This window comes from Cervus canadensis, chromosome 22, assembly GCF_019320065.1.
Source record: "Cervus canadensis isolate Bull #8, Minnesota chromosome 22, ASM1932006v1, whole genome shotgun sequence".
NCBI classification, from domain to species: domain Eukaryota; kingdom Metazoa; phylum Chordata; class Mammalia; order Artiodactyla; family Cervidae; genus Cervus; species Cervus canadensis.
This window is the reverse complement of record NC_057407.1, coordinates 31693023-31720473: the sequence shown is the minus strand read 5'-3', so window position 1 is coordinate 31720473 and position 27451 is coordinate 31693023. Positions and strand designations below refer to the sequence as shown.

Below are 27451 nucleotides of genomic sequence, written 5' to 3'. Positions count from 1 at the left end.
GCCAGCTTGGGAGGGAGGTCCCATTATTATCCCATTTTACAGGTGAGGAAAGTAAGGCTCAGACAAGGTGATCATCCTGGTTCAGGAGTCAGCATACTTCCTGTAAAGGACTAGATAGTAAGTATCTTTGCCTTTGTGGCCTTGTGTCTTTGTACCCCTACACAGCGCTGCCAAGGCAGTCATAGGAAAACGTAAACCAATGGACATGCCCGTGTTCCAATAAAACCTTATATAGAGAGACCAGAGTGTGAATTTCATATAATTTTCAAATGACACAGATAATACTTCTCCTTTTGACTTACTTTCAACCATTTAAACATGTAAAATATATTCTTAACTTAGGGGTCAGGCAAAAGCAGGCCGCTAGCAGGATTTATCCTCTGGTCACTGTTTGCCAACCCTTGGCCTGGGTCACATCACTGAATCATGTCTGATTACAAACCAGATCTCTTTGCACTGAGCCTTGAAACTTCCATAGTGAGAAAGGAAAAAGAGAAGGGTCTCCCACACCAGAGACAGGCCAGAGACTAATAGGATGACAGTTCCCTCCTGGCCTGTGTCATCCCTGTGGGTCAGCTCCTGACATTCATTAAAGTGGGACCAGTCTGGTGGATGGAAAGAAAGCATTGATTGTGAAAAGCAACACTTAAAATCCAAATGTAACACTTTTAGAACATATTTTAGAAAGCATCCTCTCTGCCACAAAAAACACCACACCTTTTTCTTCAGGATCTTGATGAAATGAATAGATTTGAGCCAATGGCTTGCATTTTCCCCTTTCTCCAAAGAAAATCAAGCTGTCAAATCATGAATTTCCCTGAGAGTGTTCTTTGGCCATTCAGCCATGTCTTCTAAGGGGTTTGACTTATTGAAAAATAGAAACCACTCATGGCTGTAAAACCAGTGAACCTCTTTCCTTTATTTAACCTTTTGCCCTTGAAAGTGTACTTTTTTATGGTCCGCACGTGATCCAACCAAGCCTGCTCTCAGCGAGCCTTTCACATGGGTTATACAGAGAGGCACTTCAAAGAGAAAAGAGAAACGCTACATAAATACAAGGTAGTAGTGACTCAAATCTAATCTTAACTCATAACTTGAACCCTGTTGCCAAGTATAATAGTTTCTGATGGAGACAGGAATTTCCTGATGGACGCTCCGTCCTGGCTTCCTCTCCCTTTTATCCCTGTCTATGCACACTGGTTCTTGGAATGCTATTAATATCACACCCAACAGCCAGCACATTACTCCTCTGTTGAGAGCTGCCCCCCTCCGGCTACTAGAGCCGGATTTGCTCAGGTAGAAGGACTGGGGAATTCAGGCACTCCCACCCCTGGGGGCAGCTTTTGACCAGTAACTGATGGATGTGGGGCTATAGACACTCCTGCTCCTTCACTCCTGATGACGACAGCTGAGGCTGGAGCCTGTCTGTGTCCCCGGCCTCCCAGTGGAACTGAGTCACTTTCACTAAGGCGACGCATCCTTGATCTCCTTCTCTTCCCTGGTTTACACTTGTACTCCTCCACTCATTTCCCCAGGGTCACCTCCTAATAGACTGCTTTCACACAAATCCTTATTTAAGGCTGTGCAACTGGGGACCCCTCTAATCTGTGGGGTTACAACAAGCATCTTAATATCCTGCCTTCCGCTATACAGCATGTTGCAATAGAAGCCCATTGCTTTGTTTGCATAGCTCTAAAGAGTTTTCCAAATGCTTCTAGAGCAGTGTCTGTATAATGCTTCAGACTAATCTGTTTATCTCCATCGTACAAGGGAGGAACTTGAGGCTCAGAAAGAGTAAACAGCTTACCCAAGGTTACGCAGATGGGCATGAACAGGGCTTGAGCCGCCTGTACCTATGGATTGAGGACCATAGTTTGGAATTAAGTTGTCACGGAATATTTTCTCAGAGAAAAGTATAGTCTCTCTTTTAGGACAAAGGAAAAATCCTTTAAAAAGAAAATATGTTAGAATCATTTATTCAGACCACAAATATTTATTGAGAACCTTACTTCATTTCATGGATTTTCCCCACGGCTCCGCGGTAAAGAATATGCCTGCAATGCAGGAGATGCAAGAGAGGAGGGTTTGATCCCTGAGTCAAGAAGATCCCCTGGAGGAGGGCATGGCAACTCACTCCAGTATTCTTGCCTGAAGAATCCCGTGGACATAGGAGCTGCCAGTCCATAGGGCCACCAAGAGTCAGACATTATTGAAAACCTGAGCACACACACACTTCATTTCATGTGCTGAGAAAAAGCTATAGATATGACAGTGAGATCCTCATTGGGACTTAACTTGTAACAGGAGGAGGAACAAGAGAAAAAAAGCTAATTATAATGGCCATAATTTCTTTGAATAGAACAAACAAGGAACTGAGTAAGGGACACTCAGAAGGGGTCCTCTTTAGAGCAGAGACAGCCTGCCAGGGTGGAGGAGGGGGACCTTTGATGTGAGAACTAAGAACGGGGAGGAGAGGCGAGGAGAGAGGGGAACCAAGAGGTGAGAGTCTGAAGCCCATTCTTCACTGGTAAATGTAGAATTCAGGAATTTGGTTTTCTTGTTGGCTGTAGGATCAAACTTCTTTGCAAGCAGAGAAGACGATGATATTTAAAGTAGAATTTCAGGGCTGTCAACAGGAAGTTAGGCAGAGATATCAACCACCCCGTGGGCCTGGACTCTTGACTGAAATATCCAGCATTTGTCTTATTCTTGAAGGGTCCTCTGGAGAAGCTCAGTCCGTTTACTTTGGCTCCAAGTCCACTGTTAACTGGAGAGGAAAAGCATTTATTAGCAGGGGCCGGCCTGTTGGACTAACTCCGGACAAACCACCCTCAACGATGGAAGTCTGTGGGTGGCCCACAGCCAAGTATTGGGGAGATGGCTGTGAGTGAGCAGGGTGGAGAGTGGCGACGTGGACTTGAGTTCCATCTAATTCCCTGTGTCCCGGGGAAAGGAACTCATCTCTCTGAACCTCTGTTTCCTCTTTGATTAGTGGTGAGAAAACCAAATACACTAGCAGGCTGCTTGTGAAGATCAGAAAGAAAGTGTGTAAGGACGACCTGGCTCAGTATCTGGAACTCTCAAAATGAGAGTCCAGGTTATAATAGAAGTAGTAACCAGAGAACTGTGCAGTGAAAGTAGCAGCAGCCATAGTAATAGTAACAGTCATACTAGTGAGCACTGACACTGTTATTATGGGTTTTTTTAATATAATTCAGACATTTTATTTATTATTTTTTTCCCAATTATTTTTATTAGTTGGAGGCTAACTACTTTACAATATTGTAGTGGTTTTTGCCATACATTGACATGAATCAGCCATGGATTTACATGTGTTCCCCATCCCGATCCCCCCTCCCACCTCCCTCCCCATCCCATCCCTCTGGGTCATCCCAGTGCACCAGCCCTGAGAACTTGTCTTATGCATCCAACCTGGACTGGCGATCTCTTTCACACTTGATAATATACATGTTTCGATGCTGTGCTCTCAGATCATCCCACCCTCGCCTTCTCCCACAGAGTCCAAAAATCTGTTCTATACAACTGTGTCTCTTTTTCTGTCTTGCATATAGGGTTATCGTTACCATCTTTCTGATGTTATTACAGTTATTATGGCCTCTGCCTATACCTCAATCATTCTGGTAATAAACTAGGCCCTAAAGTCTGAACTGTGATCTTGTGTGTGTGTGTGTGTGTGTGTGTGTGTGTGTGTGTGTTAGTCACTCAGTCGCGTCCAACTCTTCACAACCCCTGGACTATACAGGAGTGGGTTGCCATTCCCTTCTCCAGAGGATCTTCCTGACCCAGGGATCGAACCTGGGTCTATTGCCTTGCAGGCAGATTCTTTACCATCTGAGCCACTAGGGAAGCCTGTAATCTCATAACCATCTATAATAAAATATCAGTGATCACCTATTGCTTTTGAAAAAGTGAATTGAGCTTTGGGATGAATCCAGAACAGAGCAGCACACTCAATAGAAATATAATGCAAGCCATATAAGTGAGTTAAAATTTTCTGGTAGTCATATTTTAAAAAGTAAAAATGGGTGAAATTAAAATTTTTTCTTTAACCTAATATAGTCCAAATATTATCATTTTGACATATAATCAATATAAAGGAAATTATTGCTGAGATTTTTTTGTACTAAGTGTGTATTTTATATTTATAGCACATCTAATTTCAGACTAGACACATTTCAAGTGCTTAATAGTTATATGTGGCCAATGGCTATGATTTTGGACAGCACAGTTCTAGATAATAACAATATATTCTGTATGACTAAAATTAAAGTATCAGGGCAGTTCATGGGGCAAGGCTTACATGTTCCCAACTCTGCAGAGGACAAAAATTGCAGTTATTAGAATCATAGCAAAATGATGAAAAGCAGAGACTATCAGTTATGTAGGCTGTAAACCTAGGAAGCAATTCTGTCCTTTCTCTAATAGTGGGAAAGTTTCTTTCTTTTACCTGCCAAGATTTACAGCCAAACACACCAACAAATAAGACCTCTGAGTCTTTGGTTTAACTTGGTTGAAGTGGACCCTGAAATTCACCTCTTCATTCATGTCTCTCCTCCAATGTCCCCTCCTCAGAGAAGTGACCACCCCACACATTTGTTGGAACACAAATGTCTTCCTGTCATTTCTGATTTCGGTGGTGTGAAATTTTCTTGCTAATTGTTACCGGCTCAAGATGCCATCAATATAGAAGCCCTTCTTTTTCTTCCTGGCACTCTCTCAGGAGCTATGCCTCTCCAAGGCACCTATCATTGGCTAAATCCTGCTGTAGATCCAATCTTTTCCTCCCTACCCTTTTTCCTTACCCAGCTCCAAATGCTTAGAAGTTTGCAGGAACCACTTACTCCAAAGAGGCATCCCTAATACCATGGATATTACTGATGGTTCTGGGCCATACAAAGTAGCACAAGGACTCCCCTCAGCTACTTTCTCCTCCATGCTGTTCCTAATGATATACTCTAGGGTCTCTTTCCTCATCTGTAAGGTGAGGGTGTTGGACTAAACCAACAGTTCTCAATATTGTTAATAATGGTGACCCAACCCACATTAAAAAAAAATTTTTTTTGAGGACTAGAATATAGTTATATCAGTTTCTAAAGTTGTACTTCAAATCACTCAAAATTCCAGGAAACAGTCATCTTAATATTTGGTGATAATTACAGTCAATATTACTTTAAGTATATAAGAATAAAAAGAAGACAGCAAAGAAGAAATACAGGGAAAATGGGGAAAATAAAAAATAGAGGGAAGGAGTGCTGGGAAGTAAAACAAAACAAGATCCATTGTGAATTAAAAAGTCAGTCCTGAAGAAGGCAAAGTAAAGAGATGGAAAGATCCTGGATCCAGCATGATTCTGTTGAATTGTGGAATCAGCCAACCCTAGAATCCCACCTACTTCTCAACTTTTACTACAGTCATTCTCAGCTACAGCTTTACACTGAAATTTCCTGGAATATTAAAACATGCAGTAGGCTGCGCGAACCCTAGATTTTTTCATTTGTCTGGGTTGTTGCCTCTATGACAAGATGGCTTAAAGCTTCTAAGGAGATTCTAATGTGTTGCCAAGTTGAGAACACTGCTAAAAAGAAATCTTAGATCATTTAAGCCAGTGTTTTTCAAAGTGCAATGTACATATATATGAATCACTAGGGGATCCTGTCAAAATGCAGGTTCTGATTCAGTAGATCTGGGATAAGCCTGAGACTTTGCCTGTCTAGCAGGCTCCCAGGTGAGACAATGCTGCTACAAAGGGCTTGCTCTGGAGCAGCGAGATTGTCAGCCAGTTTGAGTCAGAGTTTCATATGGGTAAGAGCATCTTAGCTGAAATACTTTCCCATGCTGTAGATTATTTGGTTGTCTCCCTCAATGAGGTTATCTGCTTCATTCTTCTTATTTTACAAAGAGCAGGAACATTCCTTGTGAAAACATTCAAATTAAGCTTTTTAAAATAAAGTGGCATTCACTTCTTCTAGGATATATCTTTTGTTCCTTTTATATATCACTTTTTCCAAGAATGTGGTATGGCCCTCTCTCTTCAAATTAAAGTGTATGTTTCAGGAAACTCTCTTCCATTTTATCTTTGAAGGTATTCTTCTACTGCATTTGTTGCCATCTCCTTTAACAACCCAGTTATACATAAGTTGTATCTCATTCATCCACCATCCATACCTGTTATCTTTTCTACATGGATGTGTGCTAAGTCATTTCAGTTGTGTCTGACTCTTTGTGACCCTATGGGCCATAGCCCTCCAGGCTTCTCTGTCCATGAGATTCTCCAGGCAGGAATACTGAAATGGGTTGCCATGTCCTCCTCCAAGGGATCTTCCAGACCCAGGAACTGAACCCGTGTCTCTTACACGTCCTGCATTGGTAGGTGGGTTCTTTACCACTAGTGCCCCAGCCATTTTTATGTCTTTATTAATTTTTCTTTTCTTTTGCAGGATTTCTTTAAATCAGTTTGGAGTTATGTGTTTTTATTGTTATTGTTCTATTAGAAAATTCCCTATTACTTTTTTTCTCTTTCTTTCTCAATCTCTGCCATCTCACCCTTAGCATCTTCTATTGTTTTATAGCCTCTTCTTTGAGTCTTTGCATCTCTTTTTTGAACTATTTTCTTAGTGAGATTATATTGTATATAATTTCTTTGAGGTGGTTTCCATCATATTTTGTGTATTTCTTCTTTTTATCTTGAGACTTCAGTTCAATCAGTTCAGGCACTCACTCATGTCCGACTCTGCAACCCCATGCGCAGCAGCATGCCAGGCTTCCCTGTCCTTCAGTATCTCCTGGGGTTTGTTCAAGCTCATGTACATTGAGTCAGTGATGCCATCCAACCATCTCATAATATATAATTTTTATTTTTATATTTTTCCAGTTCTTTTGCATCAGCTTCATGTTGATCCTTTTCTTATTAACGTATTTGAATGAATCAAACAACCTGTAGAATGCAGATTGTGATATAGTTACATTTCTGTTGAAACAATCCCTAGCTTTCACTCAGGTTTATGATCTATTATACTCTCTCATCAAATCTATATATATATATGTGTGTGTTTATTTCCTAAGGATACATGTCCCTCATTTTTTAAATATCCTGAATTGGAGTTTCTCATCATAAAGACCCTAAGGAACAATTTTCAACATTGAAAGAGGAATTGCAGAATGCTAATTGATAACCCTGTACAGGGCCTAGTTGTCAGGAGGTGGAAGTGGGGAAAACCTCATGTAAAGAAGCTCTGGATTAAGAAAATACCTAAAAAAAAAGACAACATCAATTCATTCACGTTGTAAATGAACTTGTGCTTTGGTACACACGACGGCATCTGCAAACATTTGACAAAGAGCTTGCGTCTGGGCGTCATGTGGTATTTATTCTGTCTGTGGAAAATGTCTTGTCTGCACATGGAATCACAGAACTCCTTTTCGTTCAGTTGGACTTATCAGGTGCTTACCACATGCCCACATGCAGTTTGGTCTAGTGGCAAGACAGATTTGTTGTTGTTCAGTTGTGTCTTATTCTTTGTGACCCCATGGAATGCAATACACCAGGCCTCTCTGTCCTTCACTGTCTCCTGGAGTTTGCTCAAATTCATGTCCACTGAGTCAGTGATGCTATCTAACCATCTTATCCTCTGCCACCCTCTTCTCCTTTTGCCTTCAATCTTTCCCAGCATCAGAGTCTTTTCCAACATGTTGGCCCTTCCCATCAGGTGGCCAAAGTATTGGAGCTTCAGCTTTAGTATCAGTCCTTCCAATGAATATTAAACATGGATTTCCTTTAGGATTGACTGGTGTGATCTCCTTGCAGTCCAAGGGACTCTCAAGAGTCTTCCACAGGACCACAATTTGAAAGCATCAATTCTTTGGCACTCAGCCTTCCTTACGGTCCAACTCTGACATCCATACATGACCACTGGAAAAACCATAGCTTTGACTACATGGACTTTTGTCGTCAAAGTGATGTTTCTGCTTTTTAATATGCTGTCTAGGTTTGTCATATCTTTCCTTCCAAGGATCAAGCATCTTTTAATTTCATGGCTGCAGTCACTGTCTGCAGTTATTTTGGAGCCCAAGAAAATAAAATCTGTCACTGTTTCCACTTTTTCCCCTTCTATTTGCCATGAAGTGATGGGACCAGAGGTAATGGTCTTAGTTTTTTGAATGTTGAGTTTTATGCCAGCTTTTTCACTTTCCTCTTTCACCCTTGTCAAGAGGTTCTTTAGTTGCTCTTCACTTTCTGCTATTAGAGTAGTATCATCTGCATATCTGAGGCTGTTGATATTTCTACCAACAGTCTTGATTCCAGCTTGTAATTCATCCAGCCCAGCATTTCGCATAATGTATTCTGCGCATAAGTTAAATAAGTAGGGTGACAATATATATCTTTATGGTACTCCTTTCCCAATTTGGAACCAGTCAGTTGTTCCATGTCCAGTTCTGACTGTTGCTTCTTCACCTGCATACAGGTTTCTCAGGAGACAGGTAAGGTGAGACAGATAATACATATATAAAGCAAGCAATAAATAGGGCTTCCCTGGTGGCTCAGAGGTAAAGAATTCACTTGCAGTATAGGAGATGTGAGTTTGATCCCTTGGTTGGGAAGATCCCTTGGAGAAGGAAATGGCAACCTACTCCAGTATTCTTGCCTGGGAAATCCCACAGACAGAGTAAGTAGCTGGTGGGTTACAGGATAGGGGGTCGCAAGAGAGTCAAACACAACTTAGTGACTGAACAACAACAGCAAACCAATAAATAAGTAGCTTCAAAATATGCGAGTCTGTAAGGAAATGAATAAAGTTTGAAATGGAGATTGGCGTGCCCACAAAGCTGGCCTCCTGAAGGACACCAAGGTCAAAGTCATAGGAGGAGCTCTAGGCAATGGGCAAGCAATGCTCAGTAGAGGTAGTGCCACCAGCAACTGCTCCTAAAGTGGCCTACAGATGTCCCAGACAGCAAGTAAAGCCTTATGGGGCTGGATAGGTGAGTTGGTACAAAATGATATGAGAGATGCAAATGTCGTCAGAGCATATGGATCCCCTTTGCTGCTGCTGCCGCTGCTACTGCATGGATCCCCTTTAGGCCACAGTAAACAATTAAATCTGCATGCAGTATGAAGCAAAGTACCTTAAGCAGGGGCATGCCATGATCCTGTTAAATCTATTTTTATTGGGTGTAATGTAGAGAATGGATTCAAAAGTGAGTTGTAGAAGAATCAGAAAATCAAGTTTGGCTATAATCTTGGATAGAACTGGTCGTTCTTGAACTAGAGTGGAGACAGTAAAGATAGAAGTCTACAGATTTGAGATCTATTTAGGAGACAGAACAGACAGGACATGCTGACAGCTTGGATGTGGGCAGCAAAGGAGAGGGAGGAATCCAAACTGTGTCTCCAGTTTCTAGCTTGGACAACTGAATAGATGGCAGTGTCCCTCACTGACACAGGAGTGACCCAGGAAAGAATGTGTTGGGGAGGAGAAATGACGAGTTTAGTTTTTAGAAGGGTAACATTTGGGATGTTTCTGAGTGACCTGGCAAACGCATTAGGAAACCGTTTAGATAAACTGGGGCACTGAGGAGAAATCTGGGCAACACATATAAACGTGGGAGTCAGTACAATACAAAAGATATTTAAAGTCATATGAGTGAATGAGACAACATAGAAAGACTAAAAAGAGGAGCCTTAGCAGTTTTAACTCTCCATGGCCCATGTGTTGAAAATCATTGAATATAGTTGTATTGGGCTTATTGTAATCAACTCTTTTGGTGATCCATGACAGAAACCCCCATCAAGTTGTATTAAGCAGGATAAGTAATTTGTTTAAACACTGGTAAGACCAAGAGTCAGTGTGCCTTCAGGTACAGATGGATCCAGGAGATCTTATATGTCACCAGGACTCAGTCACTTGGCTTTCCTTTCGTCTCTGTTGTCTCCATTCCAGGCCAGATCTCTGTATGTGATGAGCCAGAGTTGGACTTACAGTCTTCTATTAGAAAACTCAAAGTTAAATACAGCTTTCCATTCCACTAATTCTAGAAAAAAATGTGTGGATTTCTTCTGATTGTACTATCTTGATGTCCTAGTGAATTCGGACTGCTGCAACAAAATAGCACTAACTGGGTGGCTTATAACTAAAAACATATATTTGTCACAGTTCTAGAGGCCGGCAAGTCCAAGATGATGGCACTGGCAGATTGGGTATCTACTGAGGGCCTGTTTCGTAGATGGCCATCTTTTTTCTGTAACCTCACATGGCAGAAATGGCAAGGGAGCTCTCTGGAGCCTCTTTGATAAGGGCACTTACCCCATTCATGGGGCCTCTGACCTTCTGACTTAATCACCTCTTAAAGAGTCTGTCTTCTAACATTATGACACTGGACATTAGTATTTAATATGCATTTGCTGGGCATGCAAGCATTCAGTCTATGCACTCAGGCCGTGTGTCCAACATGGTACTGATCACTGTGCGCAGCATATGCGGTTTGGCCAGGCTGGTTCCCTTGCCCATTCCTAGATCCAAGAGATGCAGATAGCAACTTGATCCGAAAGCGGTAGGTGTGTGTAGAATGCCTCAAAGGGAGAAGCAGAGTGCCCCTCTGAAAAGAAGAGAATGTTGATGCTGGGCCAGGAAGAGCAACAGCCGTGCTTAGAGATCACTTCTGTCTCTAAAATGCACTGACTACACAGAGTATCTGAAGTTTCCATTTGTCCCATCAGGCAATTGACATAAAAGTCGCCTTACTTATAGTGGATGGCCATTATGTGCCAAACCCTGGAGGTGGCAGAGGGTGGGGCAGGGGTGGGCTGCTATAGGATGACTCACAAGCTCAGAGGTCCAAATAAAGAGGTTAGATTCCTCACCTCAAGAGTAAGAGTACAAATGTTCAGATAGAGAGTAAGTCGGAGAAATAACAGTGGCTGCTTATGGAAGTGGACACACTTGGAATTCTAACTGGAATGGGTGATGTTGTGTTGGATAAGGCCACTTTACAGTCTTCCCTTACTCGAAGGCCAGTGTCTGAGAATTCTATCAGGGTCAGGGGCCTCGGTCCTAAAAAGAAACCTTGAATGCAAATATGCTATGGCAGCAGTTCCCAACCTTTTTGGCACAAGGGACCATTTCTGTGGAAGACAATTTTTCCATGGACCGGGGTGGAGGTGGGGGATGGTTTCTAGATGATTCAAATGTATTACATTTATTGTGTACTTTATTTCTATTATTATTCCATCAACTCCACCTCAGATCATCAGGCATTAGATCCTGGAGGTTGGGGACACCTGCCAAGGGATAAGTTTATAAGACAAAGTTGGCGGGAAAGAGCATGGAGTGAGGTGAAATATGTGCAGCTTTTAGAAAAGGAGGCTGACCCAGAATTTCTGCGTGGGTGTGACAGCTTGGAAACCGCAACTGCAGTAATGAGTCTTAGCTGTGCTCTCTGTGTTCTATTCAAAAACACTAAATCAAACCCAGGTCCAGACTGCAGCTCACAAGTAGCACACACAAAGTAATTAGGCTCATGTACTAACTATTGTCTCTGTTCTGAGGCTGTCATATAAAAACAGAAAACCAGAACCACCGGGAGTTGTAACTGGGTGCCACGTCTGCGTTTTAATTCCATGCACTTTCCCTTTTTCCATGAAAGTACAAAGCAAAGAGCAGAGAGAAAAGCAGAGAATTGGTTTCCACTTCTCTGGGAACATCCATCAGGCGTCAGCCTTAGCAAAGGTAGTTCTGAATCTTTATTCATATCAAATATGAATTCCCAATCTTGAAATGAGATGGGTTGGAAACGGTAAAGTAGGTAAGTTGAATTTTAAGGTTAAAAGAGGCTTGATGCTCCTTTCCTTCTTTTTTGATGCTCCTTTCTTAAGTAATACATTTCTGTCTGGTTCTGTGCATGGAGATGGAGAGGAACACGTTGGGGAGGAGTAGCTGGAAGTGAGGAGAGAAGGCTATGGATCTGACAGCTCTTAGTAACTGTGCAGAAGTCACTTAATTAGTCAGGGTTTCAAAGCACCTGGAAAATTCATAAAAGACAAGCTGGCTCAGAAAGCCAGACACTCGACTGAATAAAGTGTGACTGAAGAAAATAAGGAAAAACAATTCCAAGCCAAAGGAAAAAGTAGCTATTACTATTTTTTTAAAGTAAATGCTTCATTCTCTTCTCCTGGTATTAATTTGAAATAATTTAATAGAACACCTTTCAGTGTTTGAAATATTATTAGCATTGTTGTCTGTCTTTTCACATTTTCTCTACAAACTGCTATCTTGCTTTATTTGAAGAGGAGATAGAGTGTAAATGGTTTTAAATAATAGCCATGTCTAATAAGTCACATTGGAATTTAATTTTGTCTCCCAATTATGGAAATGTTTATTTTATGGAGGTGTAATTCATTTGCCATTTACTTATGCTATATAGGGGCTTCTTTTTAACTGATTAGACTGGTCAGGAGCCATTTTTGTTCCTTAAAGCAGAGTGAGAAATTGTATTAGTTAAGATAGTCTAGTGGCTGTGATGCCGTTCCCTGGTAGTTCAGCTGGTAAAGAATCCGCCTGCAATGAGGGAGACCTGGGTTCAATCCCCAGGTTGGGAAGATCCCCTGAAGAAGGGAATGGCTACCCACTCCAGTGTTCTGGCCTCGAGAATCCCATGGACTACTATATAGACCATGGGGTCACAAAGAGTCAGACACGACTCAGCGACTTTCACTTTCTTTCAGTGGCTGTTTACAAAGAAGGCCTAAAAATTATGATGACAAGATTCAAATAAAAGTTCATTTCTTTTTCATGGAAGTGTCCTCAGAGAGAGTTGCTGGTCAGCCCTATGTCCATGTAGTGATTCAAAGACCCAAGTTCCTTCGTCTCCAAGTTCAGTCATAGCTTGGCTCTTGGTGGTCTTAGGAATTGAGCTAGTGGAAAGGGCAAAACAACATGGAAGGGGCATGCCTGCCTCTTAAGGATGACCGTGGCAGCACAGATCTCTTTGTGTCACGCTTCATTAGAGAATGTGAGTGGCAAGTCCCACCTCAAATCAAAGAATGGTGCAAGGATCCGTCATGCCTGCCTGGGACAGCCACATCAAAGCAGCAGCAGCATGCCTTAGTGGAAGAGAAGGGATTGGGGGTGGCTAAGAGCCTTCTCCACCACTGAAATCCTCAGCCTTCCACTATGTGGAATCCCCGGGACCCTACTCTATGACATCGTGAGTTCAGGGTCTGCCATCCAGTACCCAAGAGCTTGACATTCTGCTGGGTCACTCACAGATCCACAGGAAGTCTTGGCAGCTATGGGCCTCATTTCCCTCATCTGTCCAATGCAGGGAAGAGTATCTACCACATTAAGGTTGTTGTGAAGATTAAAGGAAGTCATTCGTGTCTTATTTGCTAAGCTTTTGTCATAAAGTGCAAAGTAAATGACAGTTATGAGTTTTTTTACCCATCTCAGGATAAAATTTCTGGATGCTCAGTTCCACTCGCTTGAGAACTTATGGCTTGATATGTCTTGACACTTTGTTCTTATTCCTTTCTTCCCAGCCTGTCCTCACTTGAATGGGACTTCATGCTCTGTCCTGCCCTGTCCTTATTCCAAGGCCCCCCTAAGCAGTTATGAACACCTTCCAACCATGAATCAATGACTCTACACAATGTTTTTCCCATAAAGGTGTAAAGTAAAGATTTCTTGAGCAGATTGCAAAGGTTCTGGTGGTGTATATGCAGGTGGAAATTTTTTTTTTAATTGAAGGATAATTGCTTTACAGAATTTTGTTGTTTTCTGTGAAACCGCAACATGAATCAGTCATAGGTACACATATATCACCTCCCTTTTGAACCTCCCTCCCGTCTCCCTCCCCATCCCACCCCTCTAGGCTGACACAGAGCCCCTATTTGAGTTTCCTGAGCCATGCAGCAAATTCCCGTTGGCTATCTATTTTACATATGGTGATGTAAGTTTCCCTGTTACTCTCTTTATACATTATACATATACCCTCTCCTCCCCTCTCCCCAGGTCCATAAGTCTATTCTCTATGTCTGTTTCTCCATTGCTGCCCTGTAAATAAGTTCTTCAGTACCATTCTTCTAGACTCCGTATATGTGTGTTAGGATATATTTATCTTGCTCTTTCTGACTGACTTCACTCTGTGTAGTAGGTTCTAGGTTCACCCACCTCATTAGAACTGACTCAAATACGAGGTGGAATTTTTGCATGCCCATAAGCACATGCTTGCGAATGCAGGTGTGTATACAGTGAGCTTCTGCACATGTGCAAGAGTCAGAACATGACCGTCCTGCTCACCATGTGTGTCCTAGAATTAGTGTGGAAAAAATGCCTGTTGTTTACAGTGTCTGCCAGGAGCTCCCTCACATGCCTGTTGTGATTGTTCAGTCACTCAGTCGTGTCCGACTCTTTGCGACCCCATGGACTGCAGCGCGCCAGTCCCTGTCCTTCACCATCTCCTGGAGTTTGCTCAAACTCATGTCCATTGACTTGGTGATGCCATCCAACCATCTCGTCCTCTGTTGTCCCCTCTTCCTCCTGCCTTCAATCTTTCCCAGCATCAGGGTCTTTTCCAATAAGTTGGCTCTTTGCATCAGGTGGCCAAAGGACTGGAGTTTCAGCTTCAGCACCAGTCTTTCCAATGAATATTCAGGGTTTACTTCCTATAGGATTGACTGATTGGATATCCTTGCCATCCAAGGGTCTCTCAAGAATCCTCCCCAGCACCACAATTCAAAAATGGTAAGGTCCCCTATGGTCTGGTTAGCAGAACACTGTCATTGTCTGTCCCATGCACCAGCTGGCCATCTCAAGGAAGTCTGTGAGCTATCTCAGGGTTTCTAGAAAAAAACTTGGTGAATAGATCACAGAAACAGTCATCAGATGCAAGATGTATTATTTGATCCATATAATATCACCCTGAGGTAAGCATTCTTAGTCCCATTAAAAAGATAAACTACAGTTCCAGAGAGATTATGCAATTGTTCCCAGTCATTGTAGTACCCTAAACAATTGGTTGAAATAAGTCTTAGCATGAGATCTGACCGCAAAATACAAGCTTTTGGTCTGTTGGTAAAATATCTCTTGCAACCTTCAGGAGAACACCTCGCGTATTTCTACTAAGGGAGGATTAGAAGGGTACCTTTATTATAAACATATACAGGTTCCCTTGCAGAATGCTAAGACTCTTGAGAAAGAGATTTTGGCTTTAAAGGCCCAGAAACCTAAAGAGAGGGACTGAGACAGAAGACAGACTCATTGAATAGAGAGAAAAATGTGAAGGATTAAGTAGACCACACACATCTCCCGTTATGGCCTTGTGCCAAGGAAGCATCTAGACCTCTCTGAATGTTTAGCCTCTTTGTTCCAATAACAGTGGGGCTGGAGAATGTAGGGCGCACATTTTATCTGTGTGTGAATTTAAAATGTGATCATAGGGATTATTTTTAACTTTTAAAAAGGCAGTGCAGGGTTAATAAATCATACCGTATATAATGGAGCCTGAAAAGTACAGGGTTAAAATGCAACCAATGTCAAAACCAAAGAAAGTACAAATCCACATGTTGCTCTGAAATGCAGAAAGGCACCCACTATAGAAGATGTTTTGGCTGCTGTGGAAGGAAGGCAGCCTTTAGTTTCTTGGTTTATGGGAATCCTGGGGCTGAGAGGTAAGGAGACCTCATTTCTTACTGGCTGCTTCTCCCTTCTTCTATAATCAGCTTCTCCATCCTTCTAGAGTCCCTCTCCCCCAATCAGGGCCATAGCAAGACTTCAGGTTCACTTTCTTTACCATCGAGTCTTTTGCTTTCCCCTCAAAATTGCCATGTCACATGGCTTAGGTGGTCAGCAGTGATTTATTGAGTGGCCTTCTGTGTATCTATGAATGGTGAACAACTCTAATCATCACACTCTTGCGCCACAGGGAAACTCCAGGCGATGATCAGAGCATTTATTTGGTGGGAGGATCCATGGAAATTTTCCCCTGGGAGGTGATGTGGAAGCTGGTACACCGCACTTCTATAGGAGATGACTAAGTGATGGGGGTGGGAGTAGGAGGGCGCAGCATGGGAGTGGTCCTAGCAGTGAGGGTTACTCAGAGGTACAGTGAAGGGGAGAGGTGCTCAGTGAAGCTGGTTCAGCTGCTCTGACGCAGCAGTCCTCAACCAGGAGTGATTCCAGCCCCCGAGGGCTACGCGGCAGTGTCTCACCCTGGGAGATGGATGCTTCAAGTACAAGCCAAGGGATATGGCTACAGTGCATATCATGGCCCCTTAAACAAAGCATTCTCTCACCCAGAATGTCAGTAACATCAAGGTTGAGGCACTGGTCAATAGGAAGCCCGAACAGAGGATTCAACAAGATACAGTTTCGTTTATGTATGCAAGTTTTTGGCTGGGCCAGGTCTTCTTTGCTGCGCGGGCTTTTTTCTAGTTGCAGCCAGCAGGGGCTTCTTTTGAGTTGTGGTGCCTGGGCTTCTCACTGCAGTGACTTCTGTTGTTGAGGAGCAGGGTTTCTAGAGCCAGCAGGCTTCAGTAGCTGTGACGCGCAGGCTTAGTGGCTCTGGGGCATGTGGGATCTTCTCAGACCAGGAATTGAACCTGTGTCTCCTGCATTAGCAGGCGGATTCTTTACCACTGCGCCACCAAGGAAGCTTTACAAGTGTGTCTTAAAAGTATGTCTCACAGGCCAGATGGACTGATTTGGCTGACATGACCGGCTCTGTAGGGCCAGGAACCCAGGCTCCTTCTCCCTGGTAACTCTGTGTCCTTAAGGGCACAGGCTGGCAGACTCCTGTATGAAGGACCAGATTGGAAGTATTCTGACTTTGCAAGTCAGACGGTCCTGATCACAACTTTTCAACTCTGACAGTCTAAAAACCACCACAGATAATGCCTAAATGAATGGGTGGGCCATGTCCCAATCAAACTTTACTGATGCAAAAGTGATGAACCAGCCTTAGCCCGTGGGATATAATTTGGTGCCCTGGCTGGTCACATGTGCTTGGGGTGCATGCTGACCAGTGGGGGTGGGAGACTTACATCCTTTTGAGGGACAACATAATTTCTGCTCACATTGGATTGTCCAGAATTCAAAGGGCTGAAAATGTAGTTCTTTACTGGGCAGTCATGGGCCCAGGGGAAACCTCAGTATTTTTTCTTTTTCTTTTTTTAAGCGCAAGAGAGAAGTGATACTGGGGGACAATTGGGAGTGTCTTCAGTTGCTGAACTGAAGCTGAGAGAGAAGCGCAAAATGAGGCTGGCAAGAGAGGCACGCAGGGTGAGATCATGCCAGCCTTAGAGGTGAAATGAAGTGTAAGGTTACAATTTTTCTCTTAAGAGAAATAGGAATATCCCAGCCACAGCAGTTCAGAGATATTTTTCCATTTTAAAAAGATCAGTCTGGCAGCAGCGTGGAAGGGACTTCCAAGGAGACAACTTTGGAAAATGCTGCCATCATTGGGGTAAGAGAGATGGTAGCTTGAATGAGGCTGGTGGTGAAGACATTACATAAATGGATGGGTGAGAGATTTGGAGGAGAGAATCTATAGCATCCTCCAGATTAAACTCCCTTCTGAGGAATGAAGGAAAAGCAGCTTCATTATTAGTAATATTTTAAAACAGAAGAGATGTGATCACCACGATCCACATGGAGCATCGGATCCAGCCCCAGCTGGTCCTTGTCTGCTGAGTTCCTCTTCTTCCCCCAGGACTCACATGCCCATTATTCAGCATCTTTTTTGGGGGGAGCGGGGAGGAAGCCATCCTGGTACTCCCAAGCATGAGCCTCTGGGCAGAAACCACTCAGGATGCGGACACAGAGTTCACAAGTCCCAAATGTAATGAGTGGGCTACCCCAGCATTTGACATAAGCAAAGCATGTGTTTTGAGACTGACTGGCACCAAAGGAGACAAAAGCCTACAGTATAATTATGCCAAGCATATAATATGATGCAATCGGTTACTGTCTCCAATATGCCCTGCGGTGCAGTGCAAGGGCTTTGAATAGTAGAATGTTCCAGACCTGTGTGTCTGTCCCATCAGAAGCCTGAGAAAGCCATGGCACCTTCTCTTCCTTCAGTCAGTACTGTTGTGGGCATCAACTAAACCTCCTGGATGCCAAGAACCATGCTCAGTCTTACGGACAGAGAGGTAAATAAGACATGACCTTGTGACTTCCTCAATGAAATAGCTCTCTGGTTTCTGCCTCCAGTTCCTGTAAACAAAGGATGAATAAATATTTCCCTAAATGGCTTAACATGGGTTTCCAGTAATGAAGGCATCTTGGAAATCTGAGTTATAGAACGCCTAAAAAGATACTTTGGTTTTTACACTTAACACAGTGGACACATTTGACCTTGAAAGACAATGCCACTCAGTCATTCACTTTCAGGGAATTGCCTGAATGACTCTTGGCACCGTTTTTTCCTAAAAAGAGAGGCCATCGCATTCTTCCTTTATTCATTTGTTTTTGGAGGTTGTCAACATCGTGACAGCGACTAACCAGCTAATTCACAAAATAATAAATAACTTCAGAACAGAGAGATGATTCATTTGTGGCTGTTATGGCTTCTTGTCCCTCTAATTCCTTTCTGGTAAAGTTTGCCAGCAAATTGCCTCTCAGTGTCACTACATATGTGGCTTCAGATTCACTCTCTGTATCACGTGCAGATGTGTGTGTTTGTGTGTGTGTGTGTGTGTTCAATTGTGTCCAACTCTTTTGCAACCCCATGAACTGTAGCTTACCAGGCTTCTCTGTCCATGGGATTTCCCAGGCAAGAATAGTGGAATGAGTTGCCATTTCCTTCTCCAGGGGATAGTCCCGGCCCTCAGATCGAACCTGGATCCCCTCACTGCAGGTGGATTCTCTGCTGCTGAGCTACCGTAGGATCCTGGAATTCCAGGGCTGTAGGGCAGAGGATCTGGGCTTCCTTTGTAGGTGGTAACTTCGGAAAGCACCAGCAATGCCAGTACACTAGAATCCTCACCCTACCCGTGGCCAGTAACTCAGTCTTAATATTATCCAGTTCAGTCAGTAATGTGCCTGGCACCGTGCGAAACATTTCACAGGAGTTTGCTCATTCAAATGTTATTCTATTGAACGTACATCAACTCTGTGAAGTAGGCACTAATAACCTCTCCCTTTTGCAAACTGAGCAAATCTGCAGATGTATAGCCAATGATAACTGGTGGGTCCAGGAAGGTTGATTTTTCTGACTCTCAAGTTGAAAGTGTTATTATTTATTGAGCATCTTTTTATCATAAAGTCCATATCACTCTGTCTTTCTCTGATAGTCTTAAGGGTCTCAGGTTTAGTTGATTTTGTCTCACCAAAAGGCAGTGCATTTACAGATGAGAAGGGTCGCCAATCTAAGCCCTGTGGGCCAAACCAGCCCTTTTGAAATCAGAGCTGAGCTGGAACACTGCCGCAGTCCTTTGTTTACATGCTGTCTGTGGCTGCTTTTGTGCTGCCTCTGTTAGACTGGAGTAGTTGTGAGAAAGCCCACAAAGCCGTGAGACAGCTGAGATATTTACTATATGGTTCTTTAGAAAAAAAAGTTTGCCAAACCCTGATATAGAGCGCAATCATATAGATTGTTTCTTTGATTAAGTTCTTTCTAATGAATAGACTGGTGGTGTTCAATGGCTCTTTGCAACCCCATGGACTATACAATTCATGGAATTCTCCAGGCCAGAATACTAGAGTGGGTAGCTATTCCCTTCTCCAGGGGATCTTCCCAACCCAGGGATTGAACCCGGATCTCCCTCATTGCAGGCAGATTCTTTACCAGCTGAGCCACCAGGGAAACCCAAGACTGGAGTGGGCAGCCTATCCTTTCCCCAGGGGATCTTCCCGACCCAGGAATGGAACCAGGATCTCCTGCATTGCGGGTGGATTCTTTACCAGCTGAGCTACCAGGGAAGTCCATTCAATGGATCAGAGTCAGTTTAACTGTTAAATTTATATGTATATAGTATTTGTTCGATTCAACACATTTTTATCAAATGCTGCTCCCCACCCCACCTCCCACCTCCAAAAATGGTCATCAGTCCATCCAAGGGGGATTTCTGGATGGAGAAGAAAATGCACCATTCCCAGTTTAACATGTGAAATGTGAAACTTCTTTTGACTTTTCCCAAAGGTACCCCTGAGTGTTTGCGGCTATCTGGAGCTGTCTGTACTTCTGAGACCTTCACTCGTCGAGCCTATTTACAGACTAAGCAGTCTCCACCCTGGCTAGTTGGCTGGTTACTGCCCATCTGAAAAACAAAAGCAAAGCATGCAATACACAAGTTAGAAACACACTTTCACTCATCTCCTGCAACTGAAAGAACCATCAGAAACTGCCATTCTGGAACCGAGGGAAAACCAGTATGAGCTCTCTGATTCCAGCTTTATCTTCATCTTGAAGCTTACACAACTCACAGATAAATTATAAGTTATGATAAAGATTCCCACCAATGACAAACTGACTCACTGTCCTCCACGTCCTTTCATCTCTCTGGATTCCACTTCTAAGCTCTTTTGTGTTCTGTCAAGACGGAGTGTGCCATTTGCCAAAATGACAGAGAGTGTGCCAGCATTGGGACATATTTTCCACTTTACCTGTATTGAAAAAACGTTATCGTACTAAGGTGTTTTCCCCCGCCCCATGATTGCTTTTTGTCCCTATAAAAAGCGCCGCACCAGCTTCGTGAAATGCTTTGTATCTGTTCCTATCCAGTGATGAAAATAGAATGAAAGGTTCAAGTGACTTTTGTTTGTTAAAATATAACAAACGATTATCCTAGAAACACCATACCCTCATAGCACTATTTTCATTCTTGTTATGTTTTAGCTTTTTCATTGCCAAGTGCCCGCTTGATCTGGGTACCAAAACCACAGTTTATGGACAAGATTTCAAAGAACGGCAATACGACAGTTCTCTTGGTTGGCTGACATCTCAAAAATGTTTTGCCTAAAGCCCTCCCAGAAGAAAAGAAGTTATTCTTTGGTTGTAAAAATTATAAAAAGAAAAGGCAAGGAGGAAAAAAAACAAACAATGGGCAAGCCTCTTTTTAATGCAATCAAATGGGATTTAAATGAAAGCAATTGTGTTATACTTTATGGAGGCAGTAGGGAGTCACTCTGGAAATCCATTCCTTTGAGAGCTGCCATTCTACATTAGCTGAGCTCAGACTGCTGTTTGTTGCTGCCAGTGCCAAAGTGGTTTTTACCTTTGCTGTAAAGAGGCCCCCGCTGATGAAACGGCTCTGGCTATTTGAGGTCCTAGGTGACAAGAGAAAGTGATATCACGCTGCAGGGTTTTGCTTGTCACATCTATCAGTAATGGAAGATACACGGACGCAGTGTATGAAATTCCATCTCTGTGGAAGGGACAGCATTCTCGGAAACAGAAAGTACTATCTTCGCCGTCAGCTTAAAATGATTATATTTAGCAACTGTGTACATTCTTTAAGGGCTTCTACATATAAAAATTAGTTAATTAGCAATCGTTACCTTCTGTTAGGGAAGCATGGATTATTATTATCCTAATTTTACAGACAGAGTAAATGAGAATGATGGAGAAGGTGCCAGGAGAAAAATTAACATGAATGATGAACTCCAGACCACAGGCCTGAGCTGCAAAAATTTTAAAGATTTTAAAGAGCTTGCTTATTTTAAAGAGCACGCTTTCTTAAAGCAGGTTTTCCAAATTTAGAAAAAAAGTTCTATTTATTAATGAAACCAGTGCTGGGATTCTGGGCTTTATTAATTTATGAATATTTATTTTTATGATTTTTTATCTTCCATACATCTATGAAGGTCTTCCTTTTGATGGGGATTTCATGTGATTATAATTCTTACTCTTCAAATTGCATTCCTTGGTATTTTGCTCTTTCAGAATAATCAAAGATCTTTGAGGCTTTATTAACAGAAAACGGATATTTTTTTTGGACTTGTAAATATTTGAGTAAGTTACATATACAATATACAAGTTTAGTGAGTGTCCAGTGTGGGCCAAACACTGTCCCAGGGCCTGGGATCTAGCACTGACAGACGAGACAGGTATCTTTTAAACTTTGAGTTTAAATTTGACTTTAGAAACTGTATCTTCCTGTCATTTAGCTGAAGGAGGAGGGTCTATTGTTGCAAAAAATTAAAAATAAAAACCCAGTCATTTTGAATGTAGTTATTAAAAAGTAAAAGAGGTTTGAAAATGCTATACTGCTGGTTTTGAAGATAAGAGGATGGGGCTGTGAGCCATGGAATGTGAGGTGGTTCTAGAAGCTGAAAAGGTCAGGAAGAGAATCGTCCCCTGGAGCCTCTGGAAGGAATGCAGTCTTCCCAACACCTTGGTTTCAGTCCCATGGGACACACTATAGATTTTTACTTCTAGAATGATAAGAGATTAAACTTTGTGTTTTTAAAAGCAGCCCTCACCAAAAAAAGCACTACATGGCCTTGTGCACGTGTGTGTGCTAAGTTGCCTCAATTGTGTCCAACTCTTTGTGACCCTATAGACTGTAGCCCGCCAGGCTCCTCTGTGGATGGAATTCTCCAGGCAAGAATACTGGAGTGGGTAGCCATTTCCTTCTCCAGGGGATCTTCCTGATCCAGGGATTGAACTCAGGTCTCCCTCGTTGCAGGTGGATTCTTTACTGTCTGAGCTACCAGGGAAGCCCTTAAATGGTCTTAGTATGTGTATTTGTTTTCCCTTCACAGATGATTGCTTAAAATCAGGATATAACTCAGAACAGTTAAGGAGGCTGAGGGCATTTTTAAATGTCTTTCCTAGACAGTGGGTTTGTATATATTTTTCAGGTAATGCTTCTTCCCCCTCTAGGGCTAGTGATGACTTCTGTAATAAGACTGTAGTAGGCAGGCATTTTTTGCCTTTCTGGAGTCTCTTTGGAGAACCACTGCCTCCCCTACCTTCATTTCTTGTGGTATGGGTGTGATTGTCATCCACTCTCTGGTTCAGGAATGGGCACATGATCAGAGGCAGGCCAAGAATTATTATGCCTAGGACATTTCTTGGAACTATTAGGAAAGTATGTTCTTTCTCTTGGGGTTGGCATGCTGGTAAGATGTAAACCTGGATTACAGGGGCTGTGTAGACACATGGGGAGAGCCTGCCTGAGAAGCTAGCCAACACAGAGGAAAGCAGGGTAGATTGGTAATGTGTTTGTGTGAACATCTGGATTCAGCCATACCTAAAGCCATTTTTACTTCCTGGACTTTTCAGTGATGGGGCCTAGTCTTTTCCCCACCCCCAAATGCCTGAGTCACTTTGAATTGGTCAAAAACTTGTAGGAGAAAAGAGTTTTAATTGCAATTCAAATAAATAATTTAAAAAAATATAGCCTTTAGTATGAAAAAGAAAATAAACACTAATTTTTTTAGATTGAAAAGCTTATTCATATATATGGATACATGCAGAGTAGTAGTATCTGTGTAACTAATATTCATCATTCCCTTATTCCTTATTTATATAACCCTATTAATATTTTTGTTTTTTATAATATCTTCATTGAGATATAATTCACATACCATGAAATTCACCCTTTAAAAGTGTACAATTCAGTAGCTTTTAGTATATTCACAGTTATATAACCATTGGCTTGATTAATTTTAGAACATTGCCATCACCTCGAAAAGAACTCCCATATCCATTACAGGCATTCCTCACTTCTGCCTCCCCCCAGCTCGTGACAAGCACTAACCTAATTTCTGTCTCTACAAATTTCATATAAATAGAATCATGCAATATGTGGCCTTTTTCTGTTAAGCGTCTTTCACTTAGAATAATGTTTTCAATGCTCATCCATGTAATAGCATAAATCAATACTTCCTTCCTTTTTATGGCAGGTGAGATCCTATTGCATGGATATACTAAAGTTTGTTTACATGTTTATCAGTTGATGGATATTTGGGTTGTTTAAACTTTTTTGGCTATTGCAAATAATGCTGTTGTAAACATTTGCATATAAGTTTTCATGTTGATAAACATTTTCAGTTCTCTTGGGTATACACCTAGGTGTAGAATTACTGGGTCTGATGGTCACTCAATGTTCAACATTCTGAGGAGCTGCCAAACTGTTTTCCAAAGCAGCTGTCCCATTGTACAATCCCACTAGCAATGCATAAGGGTTCCAATTTCCCCATATCCTTGCCAACCCTTGTTATTATATCTTTTGGCTATTAGCCATCCTAGTGACTGTGAAGTGATAGCTGTTGTAAAACTCTCTTAATATTCCATGAAGCAATGTGCTCTCATAAAAGACTATATTTCACAGATCCCCTTCTTTACATTTAGTGGTTGCTGGTAAGTTGTGCGGGAACGTAGTTTGATAGGGCTTCAAGAAAAGCTCTTAAAGAAGGCTGGCTAAGTAAGGGGTAGTCATTTTGGGCCTTTCCTTCATTCTCCCATTCTTCTGCCTGAACTGTTGGCTCTGCAGCAGGCATCTTGGTCAGTGAAGTGAGATTCCTATCGATGTTAGAGCAGCAAGATGAAAGAATCCTGAGTCCTTGTGACCTGGAAGTTACTACATCAGCCACGGCTGCTAACTATAAGTCACATGGTTTTCTTGGAGAGAGAAATAAAAATCTAGCTTGTCTAGTCCCTGGTTGTTCTGTTCTATTAGCTCAACGTAATCCTCTATTTTCTGGAATTTGTGCGTGTATGTATGGGAGTGTGTGCGTACATGTGTATATACACATATAAGTATGTACACACATATGGGGTGTGCACATATACATATGCACACATATGGATATATTGGCTAGAATCCTCATCAAGCCTAATTCTTCTTTTTCCTGAGAACATAGCTGGACCACATTTCCCAGATTTCCATACTATCATTGCCACTCTGACTAGATTATAGGCCAATAGAAAGTAGGAGAGAGAATGTACGCCACCCACAAGCCTTGTCAGTAGAGCAGTCTTTCCTTCTTTCTCCCCATCTACTGACTAAATGCAGAGGACTTTAAAGAAAGGACTTTAGGGAGAGGACTTGAGAAGGGCAGAGCCATGAGGTGGAAGGAGCCTGGGGCTCTGAGTGACCATATGGATGTCCACACCAGGGGATAAGAGTGGAAAAAAAATTTTTTCAGACTGAGGTCTCTGAGAATTAGGGGTTTGCTTCTCTTAATTACATTGCATATACATACACATTTATGTCTACATACACTCATATAACTGACCCAAGGCCACCCAGTGATCAGTGTGACATGTATCTCCCAACGCTTAGTCCAATCCTCTCTCCACTGAACTGGCATGCAGGGTATCTGGGTGTGTGTTATGAGAGTATGTTTCATCATAAATATTTAGAGTCATCTAACTTCTTTGAGCTTCCATTTCCTCATCTGATAGTGAGTAGCTGGGACTAGATAAGATACTTAACATATTAGTTTCTGTACTAGAACTATTGGAACTTCTGGTAACCTTGGGGGCCTCGTAAGCTCTTTAAAGATAAGAGGGTCTGTGTCCTTTTTCATATTCTTTCCTTCTAAGCTCTTTATAGGATAACGGTTCCATAAGTATTTGTGGAATAAAAGGGAAGGTCTCTTCCAGCTCCAAATGTCTACAGTGCCGTGCATCTTTAGAATCATATTTATCACACGCACACTTTTTCTGTGCACAGCCTGCCAATTCACGACCAGAGCATGATCCAGCTGTTCTTACGAGAGTTGAAAGTGTTAGTCACTCAGTCGTGTCTGACTCTTTGTGACCCCATGGACTGTAGCCTACCAGGCTCTTCTGTCCATGGAATTCTCCAGGCAAGAATACTGGAGTGGGTTGCCATTTCCTTCTCCAATGCATGAAAGTGAAAAATGAAAGTGAAGTCAGCTCAGTCGTGTCTGACTCCTAGCGACCCCATGGCTAGGAGCCTACCGGGCTCCTCCATCCATGGGATTTTCCAGGCAAGAGTACTGGAGTGGGTTGCCATTGCCTTCTCCCTTATGAGAGTTGGTTGCTCCCAATTTCAGAATACATTTTCTTCTGGGAACAATGTATTAAATGATGATACACACTCTAAATAGGCCACAGAGGCCTGTTTAACCCATCCTGTGACACAGACACTCATGCTCTTAGCATCGGTCTGTACTTAGGATCCTAGAAGCAGGAACTTACATGGACCAGGGAGCAGGAACACCTAAATGTTACCCACGTGAGATAGAATGTGGACATGAGGCCCTGACTCTCTAATAGAATGTTGGCTGAGAACTAGACAGAGACCAAACCCTTCAACACCGGCATCTGACATTCACAAAAGCAATGAACACTTCTTACTGTGTAAGCTGTGCAACCCACTGGATGTTTGGCTCCTGCCTGATGTTTTACCCTTATTTGATTCTATTCTCCACCCTTCTCAGCCTGTCCCAGGGGTGTTCTGTCCAATGTCAATAAACCAAGAGCTTGACTCCCTCTGGACCACTGCACTTTCTGTTGCTTCTCTGCCCGGAATCTTCTCCTGCTGACTGTTGCTGGCCTGTCTCATCTATCAAGCCACATCTCATTTCCTTTCAGGAGACTTCTCTATTTGGAACGGTCTCTTCTGATTTCTCTCCAGCCAGTTGTCTTGGTGGATGGTCTTTGTAGCCATGCTTCTCAAACTTTTGGTGCACACTGCTCTCTTGGGGATGTTAAAATGCAGGTCTTGACTCAGTAGGTGCAGGGTGAAGTTTGAGACTATGCATTTGCAACAAACTCCCTGGTTCTGCCTGTGCCTCTGACTACATTCTGAGTAGCCTTGCTTGAGAGCACTTACCCTATCACACTGTTGTCTCCGGAAGCTCTTTGTGTCTGGATGCCTGCATCTCCCCAGCCTGGAAGGACTGCTCATTGAGCCCATCTTGTTCACCTGTCGCCCTGGTGCCAGAATGGCATCTTCCTAGTGTGTGCACACACGTGTGCATGTGTTCGTGTGTGTGTGTGTGTGTGTGTGTGTGTGTGTGTGTGTTAGTCACTCAGTCATGTCCACCTCTTTGCAACCCCGCCAGGCTCCTCTGTCCATGGGATCTCATGGGCATGAATATCAGAGTGCATAGCCATTCCCTTCTCCAGACTTGTGCACAGAAATAGATAAGAAACATTTTCCCAATGCTTCCCCTTCTCTGTCCAAAGCTCCCACTGTGTGAGCTCATCCTGACTTGCCCAAGTCTTCCACAGTCCAGGTCAAAGATGACCTATCTTACCTGTGTGCGAGTTAGTTGTGTCTGACTCTTGTGACCCCATGGACTGTAGCCCGCCAGGCTCCTCTGACCATGGGATTCCCCAGGCAAGAATACTGGAGTGGGTAACCATTTCCTACTCCAGGGGGTCTTCCTAACCCAGGGACTGAACCTGAGGCTCCTGAATTGCAGGTAGATTCTTTACCGTCTGAGCCACCAGGGATGAATCTCCCAGGCTCCAGAATGGATGTTATTCCTATGGTAGGAGGCAAGCAATCTGACTG

General features: G+C 42.7%; 1 long non-coding RNA gene across 1 annotated transcript in view; it reads left to right on the top strand.

Annotated features, from left to right (window-relative positions):
* LOC122425103 overlaps positions 1-22524 on the top strand; it is a 207789-nt gene extending 185265 nt beyond the window's left edge. The window contains exon 3 of the long non-coding RNA XR_006264696.1: positions 20152-22524. This is a non-coding gene — a long non-coding RNA (uncharacterized LOC122425103). The remainder of the gene's footprint in view (positions 1-20151) is intronic.
* The last annotated feature ends 4927 nt before the right edge of the window (positions 22525-27451 follow it).